Genomic DNA, 13,325 nt, shown 5'->3' with positions numbered 1-13,325 from the left:
TGATTACCGACATGGATCTTCTCTCCAATCCTTCAGATCTTCGCTCCTGTCAACTTAACGGCCTTCCGACCGCCACCTAGACCCTCAAAACGGCTTCTTGGGGGTTTATAATCGCATGAAACAATATAGGATGTAAGATCTCTCTTTAGGGCTAATTTTCGGCTCTATTTATTGTTTCAGGGTCAACTCGACGAGTTTGGACACCAACTTGGTGAGTTCTTCATTAAAATCCCGTATTCCCCAACTCAGCGTAAAGAATTGTGAAGCTTCTACTCAACATGGCAAGTTTGAGTTAAGCTCGACGAGTTTGTTGGGAATCACCATTTTTTCAAAACACGAAAGTCATCCGAAATTGTGTGTAGTTTTCAGAACATTTTGAATCTCGTCAATCGGAGTTATGAGTCATGAGATATGACCAAAACACTGAAGAGGGGTCAAGCTGTCCAGCCCTTTTTGCGTCTTTTTAGCTCATTTCTCCTCTTTTTGCATTCCAACTCTCATTTTAATGTAATTGAACATTTCAAAGCGTATTAAGTATCTTTTAGTTCTAAATATCATAAAAACATAGTGTAAAATAATAAGAAAACGTCATAAATATATGCATAAAATAGACATTAGCAATTCACCTTGTGTGGTTATCTAGGTGGCGATTAGCACTTATTTCCTTATTGTCTGAGCCGATGACTTTTGACTACATTTGTGAGGTGAGTCTTCGTACTATACTGTGTAGGATGCTAGCCATCTTTGCAACTCTCGCATTGTGCGCTGGGCGGGGTCCTATTTTATGTTGTGACTCTCGCATTGTGTATTGGGTGTGGTCCGATTGTATGTTGGGTTGAAGTCATTTGTTATGAAGGGAGGGGCCCGTTATGTATGTTGGGCGGGGACCATTATGTGTGCAGGGCGGGGCCCATTATGTGTGTTGGGCGGGGCCCATTTGTATGTTGGGCGAGGCCCGTCATAATGGGCGGGCCCCAAGATTATGTATGATATGTGGTATTTAGGGGAACTCACTAAGCTTCATGCTTACGGTTTGTAGTTTAACATTTTCTGGTACTACTAGTTCTAAAGGGAATGGCCTGGCTTGACTGCACAACATCCCCTTATGATTTCTGCATCGATGATTATTTTACTCTGATGATTTTGATACATTTGTATTATGATTGGTTTTGAGACACCTGATGTATGGATTTGATGATTTTAAAAATGAAAATTTTTATTAGTATTTTGGGATGTTACATATTGAATTCTCCTCCGTGTTGCAAATTCAAGTGGGATCCGACAACAACACACTTTTCTGGTTAGATAATTGGTCAGGTTGTGGTACGTTTGCTTCTTAATTTCTGTCTCTTTTTTATTTGGATAAAAGAAAGTCGTGTTTTATCGCAGGAAGAATAATCGATAACAATTTAAATGAGGCTTGGAAGAGAATTCCTAATAGTGTTGAAGAAGTCGGGTTCACAAACTCGTGCTCGTTAAATGGTGAATCAGATATTTGGAAGACTAGTTGTTCAAATGATGGGAGGTTTTACGTTCACGATTTGCAGGCTCTAATTGATTCGAAGCTAGTTGTCCCGTCGCATAATCCAACTGTTTGGTTAAAACTGGTCCCAGTGAAGGTTATTGTCTTTGTCTGGAGGGTGTGTATTGATAGAATCCTGTCTGATGTGGCTCTCTCTCTATCTATCTCTCTCATAGGGGTATTTTTGTTCCAAATAGTTCTTGCCAGTTGTGTGATTCTGGGATCAATGACTCAAACCATTTTCTTTTGTGTTTCCTTATTGCGTCAGACTCGTTGCGTTGGATCCTTAACCGGTGTGGCATCTCACGGCAAAACTTTCAACCGGTGGATGATCTTATCAAATTTCCTGCGATTTGGGGTAAAATTCCCAAAAAAACGAAAGATTTTGCTAGCTTTTATTTATGGCTATCTTTGGTGCATTTGGAAGGCGAGAAATGATAATTTTTTTAACAAGATCCATATTTCCTCTTCGAGGTTAGCGGACAACGTGCTTACAATTGTTTTTTGTTGGATTACACATAGAGGGACTTATGAGAATTGTAATTGGGCGGGTTGAGTTTGTTATCCTTTTAATATTTTGTAAACTCGCTCGTTTTGTTGTTTCCTGATCGTCTAGACTTGTTTCTTTATAGGTTGTGGCTTTCTTTATAAATTTTTTGGTGTTTCCAAAAAAATAATTGTAATAAAATATTAGAAAATACACTCATCTCATTTGCTCAAAATTTACACGTGTAAACAACATATAGAACTCTCTTACTCTCCCAAGTGTGTAAAGAACATTTAAAACTCCTAGTTTTTTTTACTTAATGCTCTTAATAAATACAAAATTTAATTTATTTAGATATGCGTGGTTGTTTTATTTTTAGTTAATAGGTTAAACAGAACTTAATAAATAAAGTGATACGTTGATGGGTCTATGCATTAAGATGTCATAATCTATAATTTTTTTACTTCTTTACACTTCACATTATAAGCGCTGGAGTTGAAGAATTCGTAGGTTAAAAAAGAAAAAAAAACTTATTCACCGCTTCACCACCATCTTATTCAAATGGTTTTATGTATTTATTTCTTTCTTTGGAAAGGGAACTTCACTAACGAGTGTTTTTGGGCTAGCTTTCGCGCACCGACTAATTCTCCGCAGCGAACATCATGCTATGTGTCATGCTTTGGAGTCACTGCAAACGAACCTCCATAGCGACATGAGCTGAGTAGTGTTAGGATTTGAGCATTAGTCAATAAATTATCCACCATATCCATGGCCACATGTTTTATGTATTTATTTCGTCCACTAAAGATATGAATTTTGATCCTATAATTGGTTTCTTTTTCTCCGTTAATTTAAATTATCTATTATGTTATTTTAAATATATTTAAAATTTTAAAACTATTTAATTATTATTTTGGGTATTTTCCCATAATGCTGAAATTCATTAACCACACAATATATACATGTTACAAATTACACTGGGCCATAGGGCCATATCGGGCCGGGCTAGAAAAATACAAACATATATCAAATACAATACAAGAGGCATGTAAACACTACACACTAATACACCCCACAGTTTCAGGGGGGAGTGTGCTCACAGACACATAAACCAGTGCGAAACTCATTGAAAAGAGATGTAGGTAGTCCCTTAGTGAAGATATCTGCATACTGAAGGCTGGAATGGACATGAAGCATCCTAACTTGTCCAGTGGTGACTTTTTCCCGAACAAAGTGAATATCAATCTCAATGTGCTTCATACGACGATGTTGAATGAGATTAGTCGAGAGGTTAAATGCACTGACATTATCACGGTAAACAATGGTGGCCTTCGAGAGACGGCAGTGCAGTTCACATAAGAGGTTCCAAAGCCAACATGTTTCAGCAACCACGTTAGCGGTGAACCGATATTCGGCTTCGTCACTGGATCTAGATACTGTAGTCTTACGTTTAAATGACCATGAAATGAGATTATCGCCCAGGTACACACAATATCCGTTGGTCGATCGGTGAGAGACAGGACAACCTCGATCCCCAGTCTCCATCTAAATAAGAAATCAAGCCTATGGTGGAGGATGGGTGAATGTGAAGGCCATAATCCAAGGTTCCCAGTATATAATGAAGAATGCGCTTCAGAGCGTGAAGATAAGGCTCTCAGGGATCGTGCATGTATAGACAAATCTGCTGAGCTACAAAGGAGATGTCTGGACGGGTGAAAGTCAAATATTGCAGTCCACCTGCAAGACTGCGATAGAGAGTGAGATCGGTAATCGGAGAAACCTCATGGGACAACTTTGACTGAGATTCAGATGGGGTATGACACGGGTTACATGATGACATATTAGCACGATCCAAAAGTTCCAACGCATATTTGTGTTGAGATAAAAGTAGTCATGACTTGTGTTGTGTAGCAGATATGCCAAGAAAATAAGATAAGTCCCCTAAATATGTCATAGAAAACTTGGAGGATAGCATTGAGATAATGCGCTGGAGAAGCGAGTCGGTGGTGGCCGTCAAATTGATATCGTCAACGTATAACAATAAATAAGATGCAACGTCCCCTATCGAAGAATAAATAAAGATGAGTCAGATTTGTAGTCCACAAATCCGATCCTAGTGACAAAGTCAGTGAATGTGAAACCAAGCTCGGGGGGGGGGGGGATTTTTTAGGCGGTAGAGAGACTTCTGAATATGACAAATGTAATCTGGGTGATATGGATCACAGAAGCCCGGAGGCTGGTGCATATAAACGGTCTCATTAAGTTGACCATGAAGGAATGCATTCTTCACATCTAACTGATGAATTGGCCAATGGAGAGATACAACAATGCTGAGAACAGATCAGATGGTGGCCGGTTTAACAACCGAACTAAAAGTTTCGTCACAGTCGATCCCGGGGCATTGACTCTTTCTGTTTGCAACCAAGAGGGCTTTGTACTTGTCAAGAGAGCCATCTGCTTTGTATTTATTTTTAAATAACCACATGGAGCAAACCACATTAGCATCATGTGGACGCTGAACAAATACCCACGATCCGTTAGATATAAGAGCATTAAATTCATCTTGCATGGCAATGGTCCAATTATGGTCACGAAGGGCATGAAAATGGTATTTTGGAATTGGAGACTCATTAGAAACATGGAGGTTGGGACGAGATATAAGTTTAGAGATCCCACGTTGATATCTAGTAACCATGGGGTGAGTGGGAGGTAAGTGGTGTTCGGTTTGTGAAGGGTTGGGATAGCTCTCGGTTTGTGAAATATGAGAGTTTTGAACATGGTGAGAGTCATAAGGAGGGGTGTGAGAAGGAGGATCAGAATTGGTGGTGAAAGATCTGTTTTTATTGTCAAGAAAGGATCGAGAAATGGGTGACATATCGTCATAGAGATCCAAAAAGGTGTAGGATGGGGGATTGTTGGGAGACATGGATTTGTAAGGAAATGAGGACTCGTCGAAAGTGACATGTCACACCCTACCCAGCCGTTGGCGGAAACACCGGGCAGTGCGACGTAGGGATAATTGGATCTTGACAACAGGTACAATCAAACACAAAGGTATATTTCAAATATATATTTATTATTGATTTTGAAGGATTGCATTATTTTTAGGACAGACACAAACTCCTAAAATAACTATACTAAACTTCAACCGTTTCCTTGCAAACTTAGTTCATACTCGGGGGACACTCTTCCACACTTATAGTCCTGAGAATACATGTATTTTGAAAGTCAACACAATGTTGGTGAGTGCATGAGTTTTTATTTTGAAATTTTGAATTCCTTTTAAGAACACTTTTCTTTAGTGAAAACCTTTCTTATTTATTTATCTAGTCTTCTATGTTTTAAGATATCTTTTATTGATCTTAAATGACTATCTTTTCAGGATATCTAACAATTCTAACGTAATATAATTAGGGTTGTCTTTTCCTAATCCTAATTTACTATCTTTTAAGGATTTCTAACGATCCTAACGTATTTTAAATACCATACTAGGCGTCCCTAACGGTAATCTAAGCTCTAAGGTAATTTTTAATATATTAACGTGAGCCCCTATAATCGATGTTGTGACCGTAAATGTACCCGTAATCACGACAATTCATCGGACGTCGAATAGTAACTTATATGGAAGTTATCCTCCCTGGATTGAAGCTAGCAATCGCAGGTGGGGTTGTCATGGCCCCGTATAGATCTATACATAACTTCCTAGCTCTCGTAAGATTAAAGATTATAGGTATTGGGGATATGCCTAATTTAATCAAGTCTTTTGGATGAATAACCAACTCACTAACGTATTAACCATAGGTTTTTATCTTTTATCTTTTATCTTTTAATATTTTATCTTTTAATATTTTATCTTTATCATAATTACCCTATACACACACACGCACACACACACACACACACACACACATATATATATATATATATATATATATATATATATATATATATATATATATATATATATATATATATACATCACGCTATCTTTGTATATACTTCTTCCGAGTATATATCATCAAATGATCTCTGTATATATATATATATATATATATATATATATATATATATATATATATATATATATAGCTAGGTTCAAATGTGGATTGACATCTATTGTGCGGACGTGTGGACAGTGCTATTCTGTGATAATGACAAAGAAAATATGTTGTTTGATAATGTGAATACGTTCAATCTTACATAACTATTGTCATTATCACGCATTCACACCAATTAAATCGTCTATAAGGTTATTATAAACTTTTTTATTATTCTCATTTTGTCAGAATGTTGTCAGGATGTTTATTGAGTCGTATTCTGTAAGAATGAAAAATGAGTGAAAAACAATGTGTGAGAACAAAAATGAATAAGAATTAGTGAGAATGCATGAAAATGACAATAATTGTGTGAGGTTGAACGTATTCACATTACTAAACAACTTATTCTTTTAGTAATTCTCATAGAATAGCATTGTCCATACCTTTGCACAATAGTTGTTCATCCACATTATAACTTAGCCCTATAGCTATATATATATATATATATATATATATATATATATATATATATATATACCCTAATTATGGTAATTTTAACAGGATATTTGGGCAGCATAACAATTAAGTACAGTGCATATCCTAAATCTTGTCTAGCATAACTCGTAGGTACTTAAAGTTTCCTGGGGATTTGGCCGTTATAACATTTAGGTATTACCTACTCCTAGATTATCAGGCATCATATCTTTTAGACACAGATCATAACATAAATCTAGACATAGTATCTACAGTTATACTATCCTAAGGCATCTTGCTTATAATAAAATGACTTAATATTTATAAGATAAATACTTTTATAATATCATTTGTTAAGCATGTATTCCCCCTGCAAACATTTTAAACATTAACATAGCGGTCGTGCATTCACACTAGGGTTTAAAACCGCTGATTTAGGGTAGAGACAAGCTAGAAACTCCGGGGACCGCTCCACGAGGAAACACGCGAACCAACGAGAAAAAGAGGAGTGTTTTGAAGGTGTGTTGGATTGAATGGCACAACGCCGTATTTATAGTCGAGTTTTGGGGGTGCGCGCCGCTCCTTTCTTATGTCCGGCATGCATTTGAACACCGTGGATCCACAGGAAGTTGCCACCTGTCCCCACCCTACTCAGCCACGTCTCTCGCAATCTGATCGAATCCGGTGTCAACTGTGCGGCGCGCGATGGCGCGCACTTGACGCGCAAGTAAAGATTTTTCAAAAATCATTACTTCCTCGTGTGTGCTACAATCTAGACCCTCTCTATATCTATGTGACGATCTCAACATGTACTACAAATTTCCTTTTGGTTGTTTTGGCCGGTTTTGACTTTCATTTTCGAGCCCAACGGGGGTAAGAATTAATGACTTTATAAAAATCATAACTTACTCATATGGATCACGTTTTCGAAAAACTTTCTCCTAATGTTTATATTTTGAGGAGTACTACGATACTCCTTTTTGTACTTTTAGTCAAAACTCAACCAATTTCTAAGTACCGTTGTGACGTAATTAATTTTAACTACGCGGTTGATTTCTATTTTTATAAAATCCATAGCTCTCTCCTTTGGAGTCAGATTTTTTCGAATCTTATATCCTTGAGATCACGTTAACGAGTACTATCCAAGTATGTTAACCAAATCGGAAAACATCACAACTTTTTTATTGCTAAATTTTTAGCGCCTAATGGACGATTTTTAGCAAATAAATATAACAGCATATATGATTCTTATTATCTTAAAAATCGAATATTACAATGATTTATATTACATTTATTTTTCCTATTATTTCCTAATGGTGACTAGTGACAGAATTTCTCAGGGTTGTCACAGTCTTCCCCTGTTTAGAAAATTTTATCCCGAAATTTTACCTTGTCGATGGATTTCTTTTAGAACAAGTGATGGTACGTGTTCTTCATTTGGTCTTCTCTTTCCCATGTATACTCTGGTGCTTGCTTAGAGTTCCATCGTACCTTAACTATGGGAATCTGACTCTACTTGAGTTGTTTGACCTCTCTATAAATTATTTCGACAGGTTCTTCGATGAAGTTCAGTTTAGGGTTAACTGAATTTCATCAAGTGGAATGACGAGTGTATCGTTAGAAATGCATTTCTTAAGAGTTGACACGTGAAAGACGTCGTGCACATTATTAAGCTCTAGAGGTAATCTGAGTCGATACACAATTGGAACTATCCTTTCAAGGATCTTGAATGGTCCTATGTATCTTGGGTTTAGTTTACCTCGCCTTCCGAACCTTATAACTCATTTCCAATGATATACTTTGAGCATCACCATGTCTCCCACTTGGAATTCTAGAGGTTTACGTCTCACATCGACATAGCTCTTTTGTCGATCACGTGCTGCCTTCATGAGTTCTCTTATCTTTACTATCTTCTTTTTCATCTCGTGGATCATCTATGGGCCTGTTAGTAAGGTATCCCCTACGAACTTCTTGGCTAGTTGGGTGTTGCCAACTTCCATTCAACAAATGGGATAACGACATTTTCGACCATATAGTGCTTCGAACGATGCTGCTTTGATGCTGGTATGATAGTTATTGTTGTATGAAAACTCAACCAGGGGTAGGTGAGTATCCCATGCATTCCCAAAATCTATCACACATGCTATGAGCATGTCTCCCAGAGTTTGAATGGTCCTTTCTCTTTGAACATCGGTTTGTGGATGATAAGTTGTACTCATATCTACGCGCGTACCAAGAGATTTATGCAAGCTCCGACAGAAACGAGAGGTAAAACTACTATCTATGTCAAAAATAATGCACAAGGATACCCCATATAATTTGACAATCTCTTTAAGGTACGCTCTGGTCAGCTTCTCCATCTTGTCCGTCTCTTTGATCGGTATGAAGTGGGCAAACTTGATTAATCTATCGACAACTACCCATATAGTGTCATAAACTGCAAGAGTCCTTAGCAACTTGGTGACAAAGTCCATTGCAATCTGCTCCCACTTCCACTCGGAAATATCTGGTTTCTGTGGTAATCCTGTGTAGCGCCAGCAGATTCAGGCTAGTCAATTTAGAGACGATAAGCATCAAAAAATGACTTTTTGATAGAGGATTATTTAGAATAAATAATGTTAACTAAGCTTTAGTATATTTCAGAAGGTTTCTGTACATATAAAGAACGCCGAAATCTGAGTTATAACGAAGAAGTTATGACCTGTCGAAGTTTCGCGACAAAACCGGCACGACACTGGGAATCGTAAAAAGTGAGTTTATGATAAAGTACTTTTTAGACTTAGGGGTCTAAATGAAAGTTGTTGAGTACGTCTCCACCTACGCGTGGATATAAAGAACGTCAAAAACAGAGTTCGTATGCAAAAGTTATGGCCTTCCGAAGTTACAGCTGCCTGAGGGCATGAAAAGTGTCAGAAACCCGAATCTGACTGAACTCACGACGTGAGCATAAAAACTCACGACGTGAGGAGTCAAATTGCCACATTTCGGACCTAGAAGGTGTGTGACAAGGCTACGAAGGGATAAGTTCTAAGCTCACGACGTGAGCAATGATATCTCACGACGTGAGGAGTCATATGGCCACCTTCCGAAGCTAGGGACGCAAATGGCAAGTCTACGAGGTGAGCAGGCTTGGCTCACGACGTGAGTTTTATAAACTCACGACGTGAGAGTCCAAAAACTTCCTATAAATAGCATGTTTGACCTCAGCCAATCTCACACCTAAATTTTCTTACCTTTCTCTCGTTTGTTGAGGCCGTTTTCGCATCCCGAGCCCGACGATCACGAACCGCTGACCGTTTCTAGTTAGATTCTATAAACTCATGCTACTAAGGTGAGTTCATATTATTTTCATCTTACACATAGATATGAAGTATTTTATATAAATTACGTACTATGTGTGCATATTATCTGTATACTTGTTATCTATGCTGGATGAACGATTTTATACATGTTTTAAATGATTTAAACTGTATATGTATTTTATATCTACAAATATGTTGGGTAAAACATGGGTAGATGAATTAGATATTGTGTGATGAAATAAAATGATGAGAGGTCTCAATGTTTAAGATTATCTAGCCATCTAAGACAATGACCACAAACTATTCTAAACAGTCGATTAGAACGTTAGCAGGTTCGTAACTTGTAGGTGTTTTTGAACTGAGTGTGTTCACTAGGTATTTTTGAACTGAGTGTGTTCACTAGGTATTTTTGAACTGAGTGTGTTCACTAGGTGTTTTTGATTTACGTGTTCACCAGATGTATTCTAAATATCCTGGCAGCTGCGCCTAAAGGATAATATTGGCAGCTGTGCCTAACCTTTGAACTACATGTTCACGCTGTATAAACCCTAGCGACTATGCGACTTAGTGCCTGTTGTATAAACCCTGACGACTATGAGACTTAGTGCCTAAACCCTGGCGACTATGCGACTTAGTGACTGTTGAGTAAACCCTGGCAACGATGGATTTTGTGCCGATTCCTTAGGATGATCCTTAGGAATGAATGAACGAGGAATAGCTAATTCTTAGGGTATATCCTTAAGAGTAAAGAAGATAATGGGGATGGGTAATTGGGTTGATTGTTTGATGTTTAAACATAATAATTATATTATTGTGGGTTGAAAACCCTATGTACTCACCAGGTTTCCCAGCCTGACCCACTCAAGCTTATTTGTATCACAGGTGTCGATATGAAACTACTTTACACTGAGAGATTTAAAAGAGATGTAGATCACTAGTGTAAATGAATGTAATTTCTGTTTATGCTTATGTTTTTGTATTGACGATGACATCCCAAATGTTTTAAATGAATAAAATACATTTCTTCGGAAATGCTTTGATAATGTATTTATCATGTATTTTCTGGGAACAAATTCCGCAACATTTTTATTAAAAGGGTACTCTGATTTTTATAAAGCATAAACAAAATCGGTCTTTTATGGCCGTGAAAATGGGGATGTCACATCCTGAGTGACGTTGATGTTCTGCCTTAACCTTCGAACATGTTAGGCACTTGCTGATGTAGGTCGCAATTTCAGCCTTCCTGTTCAGCCACTAATAATGGGCCTTCAGGTCTAGATACATCTTGTCCACTTATGGATGAATGGAATACCTAGTCTTATGAGCTTCATCTAAGACTAGTTCCTTGACTCCTCCATATTTTGGAACCCACACTCGGTTCATGAAATATATCGTTCCATCATTGTTTACTTTGAGCTATCTTTCCATACCTCTGAGGCTTTCTTCTTTATCATTTCCTTCCATTAAAGCCTCGAGCTGAGCACTTCTAATATGGGAGATTAGATTTGAATGAACAGTCATTGTAAGGGCTTTCACTCTACGAGGTTTCACTCGTTCCATACGGCTCAAAGCGTTAGCTACGACATTAGCCTTTCCTAGGTGGTAGCGAATCTCACAATCATAGTCGTTCAACAACTCTAACCATCTTCTTTGCCTGATATTGATTTCCTTCTGATTAAAGATGTGCTGCAGACTCTTGTGATTCGTGTATACCACACACTTCATTCCGTAGAGGTAATGACGCCAGATCTTCAGGGCAAAAACTACCGCTCCTAACTCTAGGTCGTGGGTGGTGTAGTTGTTCTCATGCACCTTAAGTTGTCTTGAGGCACATGCTATGACTTTCTCCCTTTGCATTACTACGCTTCCCATTCCTTGGTGTGACGCATCGCAGTATACTACGAAGTTATCATTGCCTTCTGGAAGAGATAGTATTAGTGCACTACACAACATGTCCTTCAGCTTTTGGAAAGCTGCTTCATGCCCGTCTCCCCAAATTAATTTTACTTCCTTTTCGGTTAACATTGTAAGGGGTTTGGCTATACGAGATAAATTCTTTATAAATCTTCGGTAGTAGTCGGCGAGTCCTAGAAGTTGATGCACTTCCACTAGCGTCTTGGGCGCTTCCCAATTCTTGACTGCTTCTATCTTAGATGGATCGACATGAATTCCTCTATTGCTTACCACATGCCCAAGAAAGTGTACTTCTCTTAACCAAATTTTGCACTTAGAAAATTGCTCGAAAGTGTTGTCCATGTTCTTCCTTGGTTCGTGAGTATACCAGAATATCATCGATGAATACAATCACGAATTTATCAAAGTAGGGTTTAAACACCCGATTAATAAGATCCATAAATATTGTCGGGACATTGCTTAATCCGAAAGGCATGACCAAGAACTCGTATTGACCATAGCGTGTTCTGAACGCAGTCTTTGAAATGTCCTCTTGACTCGAAGTTGATGATATCCTGATCTCAAGTAGATCTTAGAGAAGTAACTGGATCATTGCAATTGATCGAAGAGATCGTCTATTCGGGGTAGAGGATATCTATTTTTAATGGTCAATTTATTTAGCTCTCTACAGTCTATGCACATTCAGAAAGATCCATCTTTCTTCTTGACAAATAAAACGGGTGCTCCCCAAGGCGAAAAGCTTGGTTTGATGAAACCCTTGTCAAGGAGTTCTTGTAGCTGGCTAGAGATCTCTTGCATCTCCGAGGGTTCCAATCTATAAGGAGACTTTGCTACTGGGGCAGTTCATGGGACTATATCAATTCGAAACTCTACTTGATGAACTGGCGGTAGACCGGGTAGATCTTCAGGGAATACATCAGGGAATTCGCACACCTGAGGTACCTCCTCGATCTTTTAGTTTTGGACAATCCCTTATGTGGTGTCCAATTTTATTGCACTCGTAGCACGCTCGACTATCTCTATTGGGTGGGGTTCTCCAGTTGTTTGCAATATGACCTCTCTTGCCGCAGTTGGTACAGACCCAACTTGTTACATGGTGATGATACCCACATTCCTTGCACTTAGGACTATCTCCTGAAGTAGTCCCTACCGAGGGTGCTACAACTGTAAACGATCGAATCACTTCCCGCTTCTTCTCTGATGACTTCCTGGCCTTCTGTTTGGCCCACTTGCCAAATTTCCTTTTTCTACCCTCTGCCTTGGGAAGGTCATGTTGGGTTTTGAGCATTCTAACACTTCCTAAGTGTGCATGCAACCCTAATAAACCTTGGATCTATGTTTGTATAAAATACATGCAAAATTTGTTTTCCAAGGTTTATAACTTATCTAGCATGGCATGGGGAACTTTTAAACATAAAAGTTCTAGATGAATTACATACCTTTGATTGTGAATTGATTCCTTAGGAGTTTGAGAGCCAATCACCAATAATGTGAATGCCTCAAATGGAAATCACAAATCACCACAAACTTGGAAAACTTATGAGAGAGTATATCTATGCTCTAGAAATCGGCCACCTTTCTTCACACAC

This window comes from Lactuca virosa, chromosome 9, assembly GCF_052849685.1.
Source record: "Lactuca virosa cultivar CGN04683 chromosome 9, Lactuca_virosa_CGN04683_v6, whole genome shotgun sequence".
Taxonomy (NCBI): Eukaryota; Viridiplantae; Streptophyta; class Magnoliopsida; order Asterales; family Asteraceae; genus Lactuca; species Lactuca virosa.
This window is presented reverse-complemented; position numbering follows the sequence as displayed.